This window comes from Osmia lignaria, unplaced genomic scaffold, assembly GCF_051020975.1.
Source record: "Osmia lignaria lignaria isolate PbOS001 unplaced genomic scaffold, iyOsmLign1 scaffold0002, whole genome shotgun sequence".
In the NCBI taxonomy this organism is placed as follows: domain Eukaryota; kingdom Metazoa; phylum Arthropoda; class Insecta; order Hymenoptera; family Megachilidae; genus Osmia; species Osmia lignaria.
In genome coordinates, this window is record NW_027478159.1 from 30,271,027 (window position 1) to 30,292,833 (window position 21,807).

Genomic DNA, 21,807 nt, shown 5'->3' on the forward strand with positions numbered 1-21,807 from the left:
AACATAAATTGTAGGAAACATTATTCTCTACAAAAAATGTCTCTTAACATTTTGCCATAGCTCGCTTCGTTTCCGAGATATTTGCAGATTTATCTCAAGGGAAGGGGCCTGACGGACATATTTCGAGATATTTCTTCTTCATGTTGTTCTTCTTCTGCACAGCTAAGCTGGAAGTGGCATTTGCAGCGCGCAATAGTGCAGAGTTATCTCAAAGAAAGGGGCCACGGTGTTTCTGTATCTCTGTTATGTTGGTGCGGCTTCGGAACTTTTAAATATCTTGATATATCTCGAGAACTACGCATCTGATCGAAAAATATCATAGAACATAAAAAGTAGGAAACTTAATTCTCTACAAAAAAGGTCTCTTAACATTTTGCCATCGCTCGCTTCGTTTCCGAGATATTTGCAGATTTATCTCAAGGGAAGGGGCCTGACGGACATATTTCGAGATATTTCTTCTTCTTGTTGTTCTTCTTCTGCACAGCTAAGCTGGAAGTGGCATTTGCGGCTCGCACTAGTGCAGAGTTATCTCAAAGAAAGGGGCCACGGTGTTTCTGTATCTCTATTATGTTGGTGCGGCTTCGGAACTTTTAAATATCTCGATATATCTCGAAAACTACGCTTCTGATCAAAAAATATCATAGAACATAAATTGTAGGAAACTTAATTCTCTACAAAAAAGGTCTCTTAACATTTTGCCATAGCCCTCTTCGTTTCCGAGATATTTGCAGATTTATCTCAAGGGAAGGGGCCTGACGGACATATTTCGAGATATTTCTTCTTCTTGTTGTTCTTCTTCTGCACAGCTAAGCTGGAAGTGGCATTTGCAGCTCGCAATAGTGCAGAGTTATCTCAAAGAAAGGGGCCACGGTGTTTCTGTATCTCTATTATGTTTGTGCGGCTTCGGAACTTTTAAATATCTTGATATATCTCGAGAACTACGCATCTGATCAAAAAATATCATAGAACATAAAAAGTAGGAAACTTAATTCTCTACAAAAAAGGTCTCTTAACATTTTGCCATAGCTCGCTTCGTTTCCGAGATATTTGCAGGTTTATCTCAGGGGAAGGGGCCTAACGGACATATTTCGAGATATTTCTTCTTCTTGTTGTTCTTCTTCTGCACAGCTAAGCTGGAAGTGGCATTTGTAGGTCGCAATAGTGCAGAGTTATCTCAAAGAAAGGGGCCACGGTGTTTCTGTATCTCTATTATGTTGGTGCGCCTTCGGAACTTTTAAATATCTCGATATATCTCGAAAACTACGCTTCTGATCAAAAAATATCATAGAACATAAATTGTAGGAAACATAATTCTCTACAAAAAACGTCTCTTAACATTTTGCCATAGCTCGCTTCGTTTCCGAGATATTTGCAGATATATCCCAAGGGAAGGGGCCTGACGGACATATTTCGAGATATTTCTTCTTCTTGTTGTTCTTCTTCTGCACAGCTAAGCTGGAAGTGGCATTTGTAGGTCGCAATAGTGCAGAGTTATCTCAAAGAAAGGGGCCACGGTGTTTCTGTATCTCTCTAATGTTGGTGCGCCTTCGGAACTTTTAAATATCTCGATATATCTCGAAAACTACGCTTCTGATCAAAAAATATCATAGAACGTAAATTGTAGGAAACATTATTCTCTACAAAAAAGGTCTCTTAACATTTTGCAATAGCTCGCTTCGTTTCCGAGATATTTGCAGATTTATCTCAAGGGAAGGGGCCTGACGGACATATTTCGAGATATTTCTTCTTCATGTTGTTCTTCTTCTGCACAGCTAAGCTGGAAGCGGCATTTGCAGCGCGCAATAGTGCAGAGTTATCTCAAAGAAAGGGGCCACGGTGTTTCTGTATCTCTGTTATGTTGGTGCGGCTTCGGAACTTTTAAATATCTTGATATATCTCGAGAACTACGCATCTTATCAAAAAATATCATACTACATAAAAAGTAGGAAACTTAATTCTCTACAAGAAAGGTCTCTTAACATTTTGCCATAGCTCGCTTCGTTTCCGAGATATTTGCAGATTTATCTCAAGGGAAGGGGCCTGACGGACATATTTCGAGATATTTCTTCTTCTTGTTGTTCTTCTTCTGCACAGCTAAGCTGGAAGTGGCATTTGCGGCTCGCACTAGTGCAGAGTTATCTCAAAGAAAGGGGCCACGGTGTTTCTGTATCTCTATTATGTTGGTGCGGCTTCGGAACTTTTAAATATCTTGATATATCTCGAGAACTACGCATCTGATCAAAAAATATCATAGAACATAAAAAGTAGGAAACTTAATTCTCTACAAAAAAGGTCTCTTAACATTTTGCCATAGCTCACTTCGTTTCCGAGATATTTGCAGATTTATCTCAAGGGAAGGGGCCTGACGGACATATTTCGAGATATTTCTTCTTCTTGTTGTTCTTCTTCTGCACAGCTAAGCTGGAAGTGGCATTTGCGGCTCGCACTAGTGCAGCGTTATCTCAAAGAAAGGGGCCACGGTGTTTCTGTATCTCTATTATGTTGGTGCGGCTTCGGAACTTTTAAATATCTCGATATATCTCGAGAACTACGCATCTTATCAAAAAATATCATACTACATGAAAAGTAGGAAACTTAATTCTCTACAAGAAAGGTCTCCTAACATTTTGCCATAGCTCGCTTCGTTTCCGAGATATTTGCAGATTTATCTCAAGGGAAGGGGCCTGACGGACATATTTCGAGATATTTCTTCTTCTTGTTGTTCTTCTTCTGCACAGCTAAGCTGGAAGTGGCATTTGCGGCTCGCACTAGTGCAGAGTTATCTCAAAGAAAGGGGCCACGGTGTTTCTGTATCTCTATTATGTTGGTGCGGCTTCGGAACTTTTAAATATCTTGATATATCTCGAGAACTACGCATCTGATCAAAAAATATCATAGAACATAAAAAGTAGGAAACTTAATTCTCTACAAAAAAGGTCTCTTAACATTTTGTCATAGCTCGCTTCGTTTCCGAGATATTTGCAGATATATCCCAAGGGAAGGGGCCTGACGGACATATTTCGAGATATTTCTTCTCCTTGTTGTTCTTCTTCTGCACAGCTAAGCTGGAAGTGGCATTTGTAGGTCGCAATAGTGCAGAGTTATCTCAAAGAAAGGGGCCACGGTGTTTCTGTATCTCTATTATGTTGGTGCGCCTTCGGAACTTTTAAATATCTCGATATATCTCGAAAACTACGCTTCTGATCAAAAAATATCAGAGAACGTAAATTGTAGGAAACATTATTCTCTACAAAAAAGGTCTCTTAACATTTTGCCATAGCTCGCTTCGTTTCCGAGATATTTGCAGATTTATCTCAAGGGAAGGGGCCTGACGGACATATTTCGAGATATTTCTTCTTCATGTTGTTCTTCTTCTGCACAGCTAAGCTGGAAGTGGCATTTGCAGCGCGCAATAGTGCAGAGTTATCTCAAAGAAAGGGGCCACGGTGTTTCTGTATCTCTGTTATGTTGGTGCGGCTTCGGAACTTTTAAATATCTTGATATATCTCGAGAACTACGCATCTGATCGAAAAATATCATAGAACATAAAAAGTAGGAAACTTAATTCTCTACAAAAAAGGTCTCTTAACATTTTGCCATCGCTCGCTTCGTTTCCGAGATATTTGCAGATTTATCTCAAGGGAAGGGGCCTGACGGACATATTTCGAGATATTTCTTCTTCTTGTTGTTCTTCTTCTGCACAGCTAAGCTGGAAGTGGCATTTGCGGCTCGCACTAGTGCAGAGTTATCTCAAAGAAAGGGGCCACGGTGTTTCTGTATCTCTATTATGTTGGTGCGGCTTCGGAACTTTTAAATATCTCGATATATCTCGAAAACTACGCTTCTGATCAAAAAATATCATAGAACATAAATTGTAGGAAACTTAATTCTCTACAAAAAAGGTCTCTTAACATTTTGCCATAGCCCTCTTCGTTTCCGAGATATTTGCAGATTTATCTCAAGGGAAGGGGCCTGACGGACATATTTCGAGATATTTCTTCTTCTTGTTGTTCTTCTTCTGCACAGCTAAGCTGGAAGTGGCATTTGCAGCTCGCAATAGTGCAGAGTTATCTCAAAGAAAGGGGCCACGGTGTTTCTGTATCTCTATTATGTTTGTGCGGCTTCGGAACTTTTAAATATCTTGATATATCTCGAGAACTACGCATCTGATCAAAAAATATCATAGAACATAAAAAGTAGGAAACTTAATTCTCTACAAAAAAGGTCTCTTAACATTTTGCCATAGCTCGCTTCGTTTCCGAGATATTTGCAGGTTTATCTCAAGGGAAGGGGCCTAACGGACATATTTCGAGATATTTCTTCTTCTTGTTGTTCTTCTTCTGCACAGCTAAGCTGGAAGTGGCATTTGTAGGTCGCAATAGTGCAGAGTTATCTCAAAGAAAGGGGCCACGGTGTTTCTGTATCTCTATTATGTTGGTGCGCCTTCGGAACTTTTAAATATCTCGATATATCTCGAAAACTACGCTTCTGATCAAAAAATATCATAGAACATAAATTGTAGGAAACATAATTCTCTACAAAAAACGTCTCTTAACATTTTGCCATAGCTCGCTTCGTTTCCGAGATATTTGCAGATATATCCCAAGGGAAGGGGCCTGACGGACATATTTCGAGATATTTCTTCTTCTTGTTGTTCTTCTTCTGCACAGCTAAGCTGGAAGTGGCATTTGTAGGTCGCAATAGTGCAGAGTTATCTCAAAGAAAGGGGCCACGGTGTTTCTGTATCTCTCTAATGTTGGTGCGCCTTCGGAACTTTTAAATATCTCGATATATCTCGAAAACTACGCTTCTGATCAAAAAATATCATAGAACGTAAATTGTAGGAAACATTATTCTCTACAAAAAAGGTCTCTTAACATTTTGCAATAGCTCGCTTCGTTTCCGAGATATTTGCAGATTTATCTCAAGGGAAGGGGCCTGACGGACATATTTCGAGATATTTCTTCTTCATGTTGTTCTTCTTCTGCACAGCTAAGCTGGAAGCGGCATTTGCAGCGCGCAATAGTGCAGAGTTATCTCAAAGAAAGGGGCCACGGTGTTTCTGTATCTCTGTTATGTTGGTGCGGCTTCGGAACTTTTAAATATCTTGATATATCTCGAGAACTACGCATCTTATCAAAAAATATCATACTACATAAAAAGTAGGAAACTTAATTCTCTACAAGAAAGGTCTCTTAACATTTTGCCATAGCTCGCTTCGTTTCCGAGATATTTGCAGATTTATCTCAAGGGAAGGGGCCTGACGGACATATTTCGAGATATTTCTTCTTCTTGTTGTTCTTCTTCTGCACAGCTAAGCTGGAAGTGGCATTTGCGGCTCGCACTAGTGCAGAGTTATCTCAAAGAAAGGGGCCACGGTGTTTCTGTATCTCTATTATGTTGGTGCGGCTTCGGAACTTTTAAATATCTTGATATATCTCGAGAACTACGCATCTGATCAAAAAATATCATAGAACATAAAAAGTAGGAAACTTAATTCTCTACAAAAAAGGTCTCTAAACATTTTGCCATAGCTCGCTTCGTTTCCGAGATATTTGCAGATTTATCTCAAGGGAAGGGGCCTGACGGACATATTTCGAGATATTTCTTCTTCTTGTTGTTCTTCTTCTGCACAGCTAAGCTGGAAGTGGCATTTGCGGCTCGCACTAGTGCAGCGTTATCTCAAAGAAAGGGGCCACGGTGTTTCTGTATCTCTATTATGTTGGTGCGGCTTCGGAACTTTTAAATATCTTGATATATCTCGAGAACTACGCATCTGATCAAAAAATATCATAGAACATAAAAAGTAGGAAACTTAATTCTCTACAAAAAAGGTCTCTTAACATTTTGCCATAGCTCGCTTCGTTTCCGAGATATTTGCAGATATATCCCAAGGGAAGGGGCCTGACGGACATATTTCGAGATATTTCTTCTTCTTGTTGTTCTTCTTCTGCACAGCTAAGCTGGAAGTGGCATTTGTAGGTCGCAATAGTGCAGAGTTATCTCAAAGAAAGGGGCCACGGTGTTTCTGTATCTCTATTATGTTGGTGCGCCTTCGGAACTTTTAAATATCTCGATATATCTCGAAAACTACGCTTCTGATCAAAAAATATCATAGAACATAAATTGTAGGAAACATTATTCTCTACAAAAAATGTGTCTTAACATTTTGCCATAGCTCGCTTCGTTTCCGAGATATTTGCAGATTTATCTCAAGGGAAGGGGCCTGACGGACATATTTCGAGATATTTCTTCTTCATGTTGTTCTTCTTCTGCACAGCTAAGCTGGAAGTGGCATTTGCAGCGCGCAATAGTGCAGAGTTATCTCAAAGAAAGGGGCCACGGTGTTTCTGTATCTCTGTTATGTTGGTGCGGCTTCGGAACTTTTAAATATCTTGATATATCTCGAGAACTACGCATCTTATCAAAAAATATCATACTACATAAAAAGTAGGAAACTTAATTCTCTACAAGAAAGGTCTCTTAACATTTTGCCATAGCTCGCTTCGTTTCCGAGATATTTGCAGATTTATCTCAAGGGAAGGGGCCTGACGGACATATTTCGAGATATTTCTTCTTCTTGTTGTTCTTCTTCTGCACAGCTAAGCTGGAAGTGGCATTTGCGGCTCGCACTAGTGCAGAGTTATCTCAAAGAAAGGGGCCACGGTGTTTCTGTATCTCTATTATGTTGGTGCGGCTTCGGAACTTTTAAATATCTTGATATATCTCGAGAACTACGCATCTGATCAAAAAATATCATAGAACATAAAAAGTAGGAAACTTAATTCTCTACAAAAAAGGTCTCTTAACATTTTGCCATAGCTCACTTCGTTTCCGAGATATTTGCAGATTTATCTCAAGGGAAGGGGCCTGACGGACATATTTCGAGATATTTCTTCTTCTTGTTGTTCTTCTCCTGCACAGCTAAGCTGGAAGTGGCATTTGCGGCTCGCACTAGTGCAGAGTTATCTCAAAGAAAGGGGCCACGGTGTTTCTGTATCTCTGTTATGTTGGTGCGGCTTCGGAACTTTTAAATATCTTGATATATCTCGAGAACTACGCATCTTATCAAAAAATATCATACTACATAAAAAGTAGGAAACTTAATTCTCTACAAGAAAGGTCTCTTAACATTTTGCCATAGCTCGCTTCGTTTCCGAGATATTTGCAGATTTATCTCAAGGGAAGGGGCCTGACGGACATATTTCGAGATATTTCTTCTTCTTGTTGTTCTTCTTCTGCACAGCTAAGCTGGAAGTGGCATTTGCGGCTCGCACTAGTGCAGAGTTATCTCAAAGAAAGGGGCCACGGTGTTTCTGTATCTCTATTATGTTGGTGCGGCTTCGGAACTTTTAAATATCTTGATATATCTCGAGAACTACGCATCTGATCAAAAAATATCATAGAACATAAAAAGTAGGAAACTTAATTCTCTACAAAAAAGGTCTCTAAACATTTTGCCATAGCTCGCTTCGTTTCCGAGATATTTGCAGATTTATCTCAAGGGAAGGGGCCTGACGGACATATTTCGAGATATTTCTTCTTCTTGTTGTTCTTCTTCTGCACAGCTAAGCTGGAAGTGGCATTTGCGGCTCGCACTAGTGCAGCGTTATCTCAAAGAAAGGGGCCACGGTGTTTCTGTATCTCTATTATGTTGGTGCGGCTTCGGAACTTTTAAATATCTTGATATATCTCGAGAACTACGCATCTGATCAAAAAATATCATAGAACATAAAAAGTAGGAAACTTAATTCTCTACAAAAAAGGTCTCTTAACATTTTGCCATAGCTCGCTTCGTTTCCGAGATATTTGCAGATATATCCCAAGGGAAGGGGCCTGACGGACATATTTCGAGATATTTCTTCTTCTTGTTGTTCTTCTTCTGCACAGCTAAGCTGGAAGTGGCATTTGTAGGTCGCAATAGTGCAGAGTTATCTCAAAGAAAGGGGCCACGGTGTTTCTGTATCTCTATTATGTTGGTGCGCCTTCGGAACTTTTAAATATCTCGATATATCTCGAAAACTACGCTTCTGATCAAAAAATATCATAGAACATAAATTGTAGGAAACATTATTCTCTACAAAAAATGTCTCTTAACATTTTGCCATAGCTCGCTTCGTTTCCGAGATATTTGCAGATTTATCTCAAGGGAAGGGGCCTGACGGACATATTTCGAGATATTTCTTCTTCATGTTGTTCTTCTTCTGCACAGCTAAGCTGGAAGTGGCATTTGCAGCGCGCAATAGTGCAGAGTTATCTCAAAGAAAGGGGCCACGGTGTTTCTGTATCTCTGTTATGTTGGTGCGGCTTCGGAACTTTTAAATATCTTGATATATCTCGAGAACTACGCATCTTATCAAAAAATATCATACTACATAAAAAGTAGGAAACTTAATTCTCTACAAGAAAGGTCTCTTAACATTTTGCCATAGCTCGCTTCGTTTCCGAGATATTTGCAGATTTATCTCAAGGGAAGGGGCCTGACGGACATATTTCGAGATATTTCTTCTTCTTGTTGTTCTTCTTCTGCACAGCTAAGCTGGAAGTGGCATTTGCGGCTCGCACTAGTGCAGAGTTATCTCAAAGAAAGGGGCCACGGTGTTTCTGTATCTCTATTATGTTGGTGCGGCTTCGGAACTTTTAAATATCTTGATATATCTCGAGAACTACGCATCTGATCAAAAAATATGATAGAACATAAAAAGTAGGAAACTTAATTCTCTACAAAAAAGGTCTCTTAACATTTTGCCATAGCTCACTTCGTTTCCGAGATATTTGCAGATTTATCTCAAGGGAAGGGGCCTGACGGACATATTTCGAGATATTTCTTCTTCTTGTTGTTCTTCTCCTGCACAGCTAAGCTGGAAGTGGCATTTGCGGCTCGCACTAGTGCAGCGTTATCTCAAAGAAAGGGGCCACGGTGTTTCTGTATCTCTATTATGTTGGTGCGGCTTCGGAACTTTTAAATATCTCGATATATCTCGAGAACTACGCATCTTATCAAAAAATATCATACTACATGAAAAGTAGGAAACTTAATTCTCTACAAGAAAGGTCTCTTAACATTTTGCCATAGCTCGCTTCGTTTCCGAGATATTTGCAGATTTATCTCAAGGGAAGGGGCCTGACGGACATATTTCGAGATATTTCTTCTTCTTGTTGTTCTTCTTCTGCACAGCTAAGCTGGAAGTGGCATTTGCGGCTCGCACTAGTGCAGAGTTATCTCAAAGAAAGGGGCCACGGTGTTTCTGTATCTCTATTATGTTGGTGCGGCTTCGGAACTTTTAAATATCTTGATATATCTCGAGAACTACGCATCTGATCAAAAAATATCATAGAACATAAAAAGTAGGAAAGTTAATTCTCTACAAAAAAGGTCTCTTAATATTTTGTCATAGCTCGCTTCGTTTCCGAGATATTTGCAGATATATCCCAAGGGAAGGGGCCTGACGGACATATTTCGAGATATTTCTTCTCCTTGTTGTTCTTCTTCTGCACAGCTAAGCTGGAAGTGGCATTTGTAGGTCGCAATAGTGCAGAGTTATCTCAAAGAAAGGGGCCACGGTGTTTCTGTATCTCTATTATGTTGGTGCGCCTTCGGAACTTTTAAATATCTCGATATATCTCGAAAACTACGCTTCTGATCAAAAAATATCATAGAACGTAAATTGTAGGAAACATTATTCTCTACAAAAAAGGTCTCTTAACATTTTGCCATAGCTCGCTTCGTTTCCGAGATATTTGCAGATTTATCTCAAGGGAAGGGGCCTGACGGACATATTTCGAGATATTTCTTCTTCATGTTGTTCTTCTTCTGCACAGCTAAGCTGGAAGTGGCATTTGCAGCGCGCAATAGTGCAGAGTTATCTCAAAGAAAGGGGCCACGGTGTTTCTGTATCTCTGTTATGTTGGTGCGGCTTCGGAACTTTTAAATATCTTGATATATCTCGAGAACTACGCATCTGATCGAAAAATATCATAGAACATAAAAAGTAGGAAACTTAATTCTCTACAAAAAAGGTCTCTTAACATTTTGCCATCGCTCGCTTCGTTTCCGAGATATTTGCAGATTTATCTCAAGGGAAGGGGCCTGACGGACATATTTCGAGATATTTCTTCTTCTTGTTGTTCTTCTTCTGCACAGCTAAGCTGGAAGTGGCATTTGCGGCTCGCACTAGTGCAGAGTTATCTCAAAGAAAGGGGCCACGGTGTTTCTGTATCTCTATTATGTTGGTGCGGCTTCGGAACTTTTAAATATCTCGATATATCTCGAAAACTACGCTTCTGATCAACAAATATCATAGAACATAAATTGTAGGAAACTTAATTCTCTACAAAAAGGTCTCTTAACATTTTGCCATAGCCCTCTTCGTTTCCGAGATATTTGCAGATTTATCTCAAGGGAAGGGGCCTGACGGACATATTTCGAGATATTTCTTCTTCTTGTTGTTCTTCTTCTGCACAGCTAAACTGGAAGTGGCATTTACAGCTCGCAATAGTGCAGAGTTATCTCAAAGAAAGGGGCCACGGTGTTTCTGTATCTCTATTATGTTGGTGCGGCTTCGGAACTTTTAAATATCTTGATATATCTCGAGAACTACGCCTCTGATCGAAAAATATCATAGAACATAAAAAGTAGGAAACTTAATTCTCTACAAAAAAGGTCTCTTAACATTTTGCCATAGCTCGCTTCGTTTCCGAGATATTTGCAGATACATCTCAAGGGAAGGGGCCTGACGGACATATTTCGAGATATTTCTTCTTCTTGTTGTTCTTCTTCTGCACAGCTAAACTGGAAGTGGCATTTACAGCTCGCAATAGTGCAGAGTTATCTCAAAGAAAGGGGCCACGGTGTTTCTGTATCTCTATTATGTTGGTGCGGCTTCGGAACTTTTAAATATCTTGATATATCTCGAGAACTACGCATCTGATCAAAAAATATCATAGAACATAAAAAGTAGGAAACTTAATTCTCTACAAAAAAGTCTGTTAACATTTTGCCATAGCTCGCTTCGTTTCCGAGATATTTGCAGATATATCCCAAGGGAAGGGGCCTGACGGACATATTTCGAGATATTTCTTCTTCTTGTTGTTCTTCTTCTGCACAGCTAAGCTGGAAGTGGCATTTGTAGGTCGCAATAGTGCAGAGTTATCTCAAAGAAAGGGGCCACGGTGTTTCTGTATCTCTATTATGTTGGTGCGCCTTCGGAACTTTTAAATATCTCGATATATCTCGAAAACTACGCTTCTGATCAAAAAATATCATACACATAAATTGTAGGAAACATTATTCTCTACAAAAAAGGTCTCTTAACATTTTGCCATAGCTCGCTTCATTTCCGAGATATTTGCAGATTTATCTCAAGGGAAGGGGCCTGACGGACATATTTCGAGATATTTCTTCTTCATGTTGTTCTTCTTCTGCACAGCTAAGCTGGAAGTGGCATTTGCAGCGCGCAATAGTGCAGAGTTATCTCAAAGAAAGGGGCCACGGTGTTTCTGTATCTCTGTTATGTTGGTGCGGCTTCGGAACTTTTAAATATCTTGATATATCTCGAGAACTACGCATCTTATCAAAAAATATCATACTACATAAAAAGTAGGAAACTTAATTCTCTACAAGAAAGGTCTCTTAACATTTTGCCATAGCTCGCTTCGTTTCCGAGATATTTGCAGATTTATCTCAAGGGAAGGGGCCTGACGGACATATTTCGAGATATTTCTTCTTCTTGTTGTTCTTCTTCTGCACAGCTAAGCTGGAAGTGGCATTTGCGGCTCGCACTAGTGCAGAGTTATCTCAAAGAAAGGGGCCACGGTGTTTCTGTATCTCTATTATGTTGGTGCGGCTTCGGAACTTTTAAATATCTTGATATATCTCGAGAACTACGCATCTGATCAAAAAATATCATAGAACATAAAAAGTAGGAAGCTTAATTCTCTACAAAAAAGGTCTCTTAACATTTTGCCATAGCTCACTTCGTTTCCGAGATATTTGCAGATTTATCTCAAGGGAAGGGGCCTGACGGACATATTTCGAGATATTTCTTCTTCTTGTTGTTCTTCTTCTGCACAGCTAAGCTGGAAGTGGCATTTGCGGCTCGCACTAGTGCAGCGTTATCTCAAAGAAAGGGGCCACGGTGTTTCTGTATCTCTATTATGTTGGTGCGGCTTCGGAACTTTTAAATATCTCGATATATCTCGAGAACTACGCATCTTATCAAAAAATATCATACTACATGAAAAGTAGGAAACTTAATTCTCTACAAGAAAGGTCTCTTAACATTTTGCCATAGCTCGCTTCGTTTCCGAGATATTTGCAGATTTATCTCAAGGGAAGGGGCCTGACGGACATATTTCGAGATATTTCTTCTTCTTGTTGTTCTTCTTCTGCACAGCTAAGCTGGAAGTGGCATTTGCGGCTCGCACTAGTGCAGAGTTATCTCAAAGAAAGGGGCCACGGTGTTTCTGTATCTCTATTATGTTGGTGCGGCTTCGGAACTTTTAAATATCTTGATATATCTCGAGAACTACGCATCTGATCAAAAAATATCATAGAACATAAAAAGTAGGAAACTTAATTCTCTACAAAAAAGGTCTCTTAACATTTTGTCATAGCTCGCTTCGTTTCCGAGATATTTGCAGATATATCCCAAGGGAAGGGGCCTGACGGACATATTTCGAGATATTTCTTCTCCTTGTTGTTCTTCTTCTGCACAGCTAAGCTGGAAGTGGCATTTGTAGGTCGCAATAGTGCAGAGTTATCTCAAAGAAAGGGGCCACGGTGTTTCTGTATCTCTATTATGTTGGTGCGCCTTCGGAACTTTTAAATATCTCGATATATCTCGAAAACTACGCTTCTGATCAAAAAATATCAGAGAACGTAAATTGTAGGAAACATTATTCTCTACAAAAAAGGTCTCTTAACATTTTGCCATAGCTCGCTTCGTTTCCGAGATATTTGCAGATTTATCTCAAGGGAAGGGGCCTGACGGACATATTTCGAGATATTTCTTCTTCATGTTGTTCTTCTTCTGCACAGCTAAGCTGGAAGTGGCATTTGCAGCGCGCAATAGTGCAGAGTTATCTCAAAGAAAGGGGCCACGGTGTTTCTGTATCTCTGTTATGTTGGTGCGGCTTCGGAACTTTTAAATATCTTGATATATCTCGAGAACTACGCATCTGATCGAAAAATATCATAGAACATAAAAAGTAGGAAACTTAATTCTCTACAAAAAAGGTCTCTTAACATTTTGCCATCGCTCGCTTCGTTTCCGAGATATTTGCAGATTTATCTCAAGGGAAGGGGCCTGACGGACATATTTCGAGATATTTCTTCTTCTTGTTGTTCTTCTTCTGCACAGCTAAGCTGGAAGTGGCATTTGCGGCTCGCACTAGTGCAGAGTTATCTCAAAGAAAGGGGCCACGGTGTTTCTGTATCTCTATTATGTTGGTGCGGCTTCGGAACTTTTAAATATCTCGATATATCTCGAAAACTACGCTTCTGATCAAAAAATATCATAGAACATAAATTGTAGGAAACTTAATTCTCTACAAAAAAGGTCTCTTAACATTTTGCCATAGCCCTCTTCGTTTCCGAGATATTTGCAGATTTATCTCAAGGGAAGGGGCCTGACGGACATATTTCGAGATATTTCTTCTTCTTGTTGTTCTTCTTCTGCACAGCTAAGCTGGAAGTGGCATTTGCAGCTCGCAATAGTGCAGAGTTATCTCAAAGAAAGGGGCCACGGTGTTTCTGTATCTCTATTATGTTTGTGCGGCTTCGGAACTTTTAAATATCTTGATATATCTCGAGAACTACGCATCTGATCAAAAAATATCATAGAACATAAAAAGTAGGAAACTTAATTCTCTACAAAAAAGGTCTCTTAACATTTTGCCATAGCTCGCTTCGTTTCCGAGATATTTGCAGGTTTATCTCAAGGGAAGGGGCCTAACGGACATATTTCGAGATATTTCTTCTTCTTGTTGTTCTTCTTCTGCACAGCTAAGCTGGAAGTGGCATTTGTAGGTCGCAATAGTGCAGAGTTATCTCAAAGAAAGGGGCCACGGTGTTTCTGTATCTCTATTATGTTGGTGCGCCTTCGGAACTTTTAAATATCTCGATATATCTCGAAAACTACGCTTCTGATCAAAAAATATCATAGAACATAAATTGTAGGAAACATAATTCTCTACAAAAAACGTCTCTTAACATTTTGCCATAGCTCGCTTCGTTTCCGAGATATTTGCAGATATATCCCAAGGGAAGGGGCCTGACGGACATATTTCGAGATATTTCTTCTTCTTGTTGTTCTTCTTCTGCACAGCTAAGCTGGAAGTGGCATTTGTAGGTCGCAATAGTGCAGAGTTATCTCAAAGAAAGGGGCCACGGTGTTTCTGTATCTCTCTAATGTTGGTGCGCCTTCGGAACTTTTAAATATCTCGATATATCTCGAAAACTACGCTTCTGATCAAAAAATATCATAGAACGTAAATTGTAGGAAACATTATTCTCTACAAAAAAGGTCTCTTAACATTTTGCAATAGCTCGCTTCGTTTCCGAGATATTTGCAGATTTATCTCAAGGGAAGGGGCCTGACGGACATATTTCGAGATATTTCTTCTTCATGTTGTTCTTCTTCTGCACAGCTAAGCTGGAAGCGGCATTTGCAGCGCGCAATAGTGCAGAGTTATCTCAAAGAAAGGGGCCACGGTGTTTCTGTATCTCTGTTATGTTGGTGCGGCTTCGGAACTTTTAAATATCTTGATATATCTCGAGAACTACGCATCTTATCAAAAAATATCATACTACATAAAAAGTAGGAAACTTAATTCTCTACAAGAAAGGTCTCTTAACATTTTGCCATAGCTCGCTTCGTTTCCGAGATATTTGCAGATTTATCTCAAGGGAAGGGGCCTGACGGACATATTTCGAGATATTTCTTCTTCTTGTTGTTCTTCTTCTGCACAGCTAAGCTGGAAGTGGCATTTGCGGCTCGCACTAGTGCAGAGTTATCTCAAAGAAAGGGGCCACGGTGTTTCTGTATCTCTATTATGTTGGTGCGGCTTCGGAACTTTTAAATATCTTGATATATCTCGAGAACTACGCATCTGATCAAAAAATATCATAGAACATAAAAAGTAGGAAACTTAATTCTCTACAAAAAAGGTCTCTAAACATTTTGCCATAGCTCGCTTCGTTTCCGAGATATTTGCAGATTTATCTCAAGGGAAGGGGCCTGACGGACATATTTCGAGATATTTCTTCTTCTTGTTGTTCTTCTTCTGCACAGCTAAGCTGGAAGTGGCATTTGCGGCTCGCACTAGTGCAGCGTTATCTCAAAGAAAGGGGCCACGGTGTTTCTGTATCTCTATTATGTTGGTGCGGCTTCGGAACTTTTAAATATCTTGATATATCTCGAGAACTACGCATCTGATCAAAAAATATCATAGAACATAAAAAGTAGGAAACTTAATTCTCTACAAAAAAGGTCTCTTAACATTTTGCCATAGCTCGCTTCGTTTCCGAGATATTTGCAGATATATCCCAAGGGAAGGGGCCTGACGGACATATTTCGAGATATTTCTTCTTCTTGTTGTTCTTCTTCTGCACAGCTAAGCTGGAAGTGGCATTTGTAGGTCGCAATAGTGCAGAGTTATCTCAAAGAAAGGGGCCACGGTGTTTCTGTATCTCTATTATGTTGGTGCGCCTTCGGAACTTTTAAATATCTCGATATATCTCGAAAACTACGCTTCTGATCAAAAAATATCATAGAACATAAATTGTAGGAAACATTATTCTCTACAAAAAATGTCTCTTAACATTTTGCCATAGCTCGCTTCGTTTCCGAGATATTTGCAGATTTATCTCAAGGGAAGGGGCCTGACGGACATATTTCGAGATATTTCTTCTTCATGTTGTTCTTCTTCTGCACAGCTAAGCTGGAAGTGGCATTTGCAGCGCGCAATAGTGCAGAGTTATCTCAAAGAAAGGGGCCACGGTGTTTCTGTATCTCTGTTATGTTGGTGCGGCTTCGGAACTTTTAAATATCTTGATATATCTCGAGAACTACGCATCTTATCAAAAAATATCATACTACATAAAAAGTAGGAAACTTAATTCTCTACAAGAAAGGTCTCTTAACATTTTGCCATAGCTCGCTTCGTTTCCGAGATATTTGCAGATTTATCTCAAGGGAAGGGGCCTGACGGACATATTTCGAGATATTTCTTCTTCTTGTTGTTCTTCTTCTGCACAGCTAAGCTGGAAGTGGCATTTGCGGCTCGCACTAGTGCAGAGTTATCTCAAAGAAAGGGGCCACGGTGTTTCTGTATCTCTATTATGTTGGTGCGGCTTCGGAACTTTTAAATATCTTGATATATCTCGAGAACTACGCATCTGATCAAAAAATATCATAGAACATAAAAAGTAGGAAACTTAATTCTCTACAAAAAAGGTCTCTTAACATTTTGCCATAGCTCACTTCGTTTCCGAGATATTTGCAGATTTATCTCAAGGGAAGGGGCCTGACGGACATATTTCGAGATATTTCTTCTTCTTGTTGTTCTTCTCCTGCACAGCTAAGCTGGAAGTGGCATTTGCGGCTCGCACTAGTGCAGAGTTATCTCAAAGAAAGGGGCCACGGTGTTTCTGTATCTCTGTTATGTTGGTGCGGCTTCGGAACTTTTAAATATCTTGATATATCTCGAGAACTACGCATCTTATCAAAAAATATCATACTACATAAAAAGTAGGAAACTTAATTCTCTACAAGAAAGGTCTCTTAACATTTTGCCATAGCTCGCTTCGTTTCCGAGATATTTGCAGATTTATCTCAAGGGAAGGGGCCTGACGGACATATTTCGAGATATTTCTTCTTCTTGTTGTTCTTCTTCTGCACAGCTAAGCTGGAAGTGGCATTTGCGGCTCGCACTAGTGCAGAGTTATCTCAAAGAAAGGGGCCACGGTGTTTCTGTATCTCTATTATGTTGGTGCGGCTTCGGAACTTTTAAATATCTTGATATATCTCGAGAACTACGCATCTGATCAAAAAATATCATAGAACATAAAAAGTAGGAAACTTAATTCTCTACAAAAAAGGTCTCTAAACATTTTGCCATAGCTCGCTTCGTTTCCGAGATATTTGCAGATTTATCTCAAGGGAAGGGGCCTGACGGACATATTTCGAGATATTTCTTCTTCTTGTTGTTCTTCTTCTGCACAGCTAAGCTGGAAGTGGCATTTGCGGCTCGCACTAGTGCAGCGTTATCTCAAAGAAAGGGGCCACGGTGTTTCTGTATCTCTATTATGTTGGTGCGGCTTCGGAACTTTTAAATATCTTGATATATCTCGAGAACTACGCATCTGATCAAAAAATATCATAGAACATAAAAAGTAGGAAACTTAATTCTCTACAAAAAAGGTCTCTTAACATTTTGCCATAGCTCGCTTCGTTTCCGAGATATTTGCAGATATATCCCAAGGGAAGGGGCCTGACGGACATATTTCGAGATATTTCTTCTTCTTGTTGTTCTTCTTCTGCACAGCTAAGCTGGAAGTGGCATTTGTAGGTCGCAATAGTGCAGAGTTATCTCAAAGAAAGGGGCCACGGTGTTTCTGTATCTCTATTATGTTGGTGCGCCTTCGGAACTTTTAAATATCTCGATATATCTCGAAAACTACGCTTCTGATCAAAAAATATCATAGAACATAAATTGTAGGAAACATTATTCTCTACAAAAAATGTCTCTTAACATTTTGCCATAGCTCGCTTCGTTTCCGAGATATTTGCAGATTTATCTCAAGGGAAGGGGCCTGACGGACATATTTCGAGATATTTCTTCTTCATGTTGTTCTTCTTCTGCACAGCTAAGCTGGAAGTGGCATTTGCAGCGCGCAATAGTGCAGAGTTATCTCAAAGAAAGGGGCCACGGTGTTTCTGTATCTCTGTTATGTTGGTGCGGCTTCGGAACTTTTAAATATCTTGATATATCTCGAGAACTACGCATCTTATCAAAAAATATCATACTACATAAAAAGTAGGAAACTTAATTCTCTACAAGAAAGGTCTCTTAACATTTTGCCATAGCTCGCTTCGTTTCCGAGATATTTGCAGATTTATCTCAAGGGAAGGGGCCTGACGGACATATTTCGAGATATTTCTTCTTCTTGTTGTTCTTCTTCTGCACAGCTAAGCTGGAAGTGGCATTTGCGGCTCGCACTAGTGCAGAGTTATCTCAAAGAAAGGGGCCACGGTGTTTCTGTATCTCTATTATGTTGGTGCGGCTTCGGAACTTTTAAATATCTTGATATATCTCGAGAACTACGCATCTGATCAAAAAATATCATAGAACATAAAAAGTAGGAAACTTAATTCTCTACAAAAAAGGTCTCTTAACATTTTGCCATAGCTCACTTCGTTTCCGAGATATTTGCAGATTTATCTCAAGGGAAGGGGCCTGACGGACATATTTCGAGATATTTCTTCTTCTTGTTGTTCTTCTCCTGCACAGCTAAGCTGGAAGTGGCATTTGCGGCTCGCACTAGTGCAGCGTTATCTCAAAGAAAGGGGCCACGGTGTTTCTGTATCTCTATTATGTTGGTGCGGCTTCGGAACTTTTAAATATCTCGATATATCTCGAGAACTACGCATCTTATCAAAAAATATCATACTACATGAAAAGTAGGAAACTTAATTCTCTACAAGAAAGGTCTCTTAACATTTTGCCATAGCTCGCTTCGTTTCCGAGATATTTGCAGATTTATCTCAAGGGAAGGGGCCTGACGGACATATTTCGAGATATTTCTTCTTCTTGTTGTTCTTCTTCTGCACAGCTAAGCTGGAAGTGGCATTTGCGGCTCGCACTAGTGCAGAGTTATCTCAAAGAAAGGGGCCACGGTGTTTCTGTATCTCTATTATGTTGGTGCGGCTTCGGAACTTTTAAATATCTTGATATATCTCGAGAACTACGCATCTGATCAAAAAATATCATAGAACATAAAAAGTAGGAAAGTTAATTCTCTACAAAAAAGGTCTCTTAATATTTTGTCATAGCTCGCTTCGTTTCCGAGATATTTGCAGATATATCCCAAGGGAAGGGGCCTGACGGACATATTTCGAGATATTTCTTCTCCTTGTTGTTCTTCTTCTGCACAGCTAAGCTGGAAGTGGCATTTGTAGGTCGCAATAGTGCAGAGTTATCTCAAAGAAAGGGGCCACGGTGTTTCTGTATCTCTATTATGTTGGTGCGCCTTCGGAACTTTTAAATATCTCGATATATCTCGAAAACTACGCTTCTGATCAAAAAATATCATAGAACGTAAATTGTAGGAAACATTATTCTCTACAAAAAAGGTCTCTTAACATTTTGCCATAGCTCGCTTCGTTTCCGAGATATTTGCAGATTTATCTCAAGGGAAGGGGCCTGACGGACATATTTCGAGATATTTCTTCTTCATGTTGTTCTTCTTCTGCACAGCTAAGCTGGAAGTGGCATTTGCAGCGCGCAATAGTGCAGAGTTATCTCAAAGAAAGGGGCCACGGTGTTTCTGTATCTCTGTTATGTTGGTGCGGCTTCGGAACTTTTAAATATCTTGATATATCTCGAGAACTACGCATCTGATCGAAAAATATCATAGAACATAAAAAGTAGGAAACTTAATTCTCTACAAAAAAGGTCTCTTCACATTTTGCCATCGCTCGCTTCGTTTCCGAGATATTTGCAGATTTATCTCAAGGGAAGGGGCCTGACGGACATATTTCGAGATATTTCTTCTTCTTGTTGTTCTTCTTCTGCACAGCTAAGCTGGAAGTGGCATTTGCGGCTCGCACTAGTGCAGAGTTATCTCAAAGAAAGGGGCCACGGTGTTTCTGTATCTCTATTATGTTGGTGCGGCTTCGGAACTTTTAAATATCTCGATATATCTCGAAAACTACGCTTCTGATCAAAAAATATCATAGAACATAAATTGTAGGAAACTTAATTCTCTACAAAAAGGTCTCTTAACATTTTGCCATAGCCCTCTTCGTTTCCGAGATATTTGCAGATTTATCTCAAGGGAAGGGGCCTGACGGACATATTTCGAGATATTTCTTCTTCTTGTTGTTCTTCTTCTGCACAGCTAAACTGGAAGTGGCATTTACAGCTCGCAATAGTGCAGAGTAATCTCAAAGAAAGGGGCCACGGTGTTTCTGTATCTCTATTATGTTGGTGCGGCTTCGGAACTTTTAAATATCTTGATATATCTCGAGAACTACGCCTCTGATCGAAAAATATCATAGAACATAAAAAGTAGGAAACTTAATTCTCTACAAAAAAGGTCTCTTAACATTTTGCCATAGCTCGCTTCGTTTCCGAGATATTTGCAGATACATCTCAAGGGAAGGGGCCTGACGGACATATTTCGAGATATTTCTTCTTCTTGTTGTTCTTCTTCTGCACAGCTAAACTGGAAGTGGCATTTACAGCTCGCAATAGTGCAGAGTTATCTCAAAGAAAGGGGCCACGGTGTTTCTGTATCTCTATTATGTTGGTGCGGCTTCGGAACTTTTAAATATCTTGATATATCTCGAGAACTACGCATCTGATCAAAAAATATCATAGAACATAAAAAGTAGGAAACTTAATTCTCTACAAAAAAGTCTGTTAACATTTTGCCATAGCTCGCTTCGTTTCCGAGATATTTGCAGATATATCCCAAGGGAAGGGGCCTGACGGACATATTTCGAGATATTTCTTCTTCTTGTTGTTCTTCTTCTGCACAGCTAAGCTGGAAGTGGCATTTGTAGGTCGCAATAGTGCAGAGTTATCTCAAAGAAAGGGGCCACGGTGTTTCTGTATCTCTATTATGTTGGTGCGCCTTCGGAACTTTTAAATATCTCGATATATCTCGAAAACTACGCTTCTGATCAAAAAATATCATACACATAAATTGTAGGAAACATTATTCTCTACAAAAAAGGTCTCTTAACATTTTGCCATAGCTCGCTTCATTTCCGAGATATTTGCAGATTTATCTCAAGGGAAGGGGCCTGACGGACATATTTCGAGATATTTCTTCTTCATGTTGTTCTTCTTCTGCACAGCTAAGCTGGAAGTGGCATTTGCAGCGCGCAATAGTGCAGAGTTATCTCAAAGAAAGGGGCCACGGTGTTTCTGTATCTCTGTTATGTTGGTGCGGCTTCGGAACTTTTAAATATCTTGATATATCTCGAGAACTACGCATCTTATCAAAAAATATCATACTACATAAAAAGTAGGAAACTTAATTCTCTACAAGAAAGGTCTCTTAACATTTTGCCATAGCTCGCTTCGTTTCCGAGATATTTGCAGATTTATCTCAAGGGAAGGGGCCTGACGGACATATTTCGAGATATTTCTTCTTCTTGTTGTTCTTCTTCTGCACAGCTAAGCTGGAAGTGGCATTTGCGGCTCGCACTAGTGCAGAGTTATCTCAAAGAAAGGGGCCACGGTGTTTCTGTATCTCTATTATGTTGGTGCGGCTTCGGAACTTTTAAATATCTTGATATATCTCGAGAACTACGCATCTGATCAAAAAATATCATAGAACATAAAAAGTAGGAAGCTTAATTCTCTACAAAAAAGGTCTCTTAACATTTTGCCATAGCTCACTTCGTTTCCGAGATATTTGCAGATTTATCTCAAGGGAAGGGGCCTGACGGACATATTTCGAGATATTTCTTCTTCTTGTTGTTCTTCTTCTGCACAGCTAAGCTGGAAGTGGCATTTGCGGCTCGCACTAGTGCAGCGTTATCTCAAAGAAAGGGGCCACGGTGTTTCTGTATC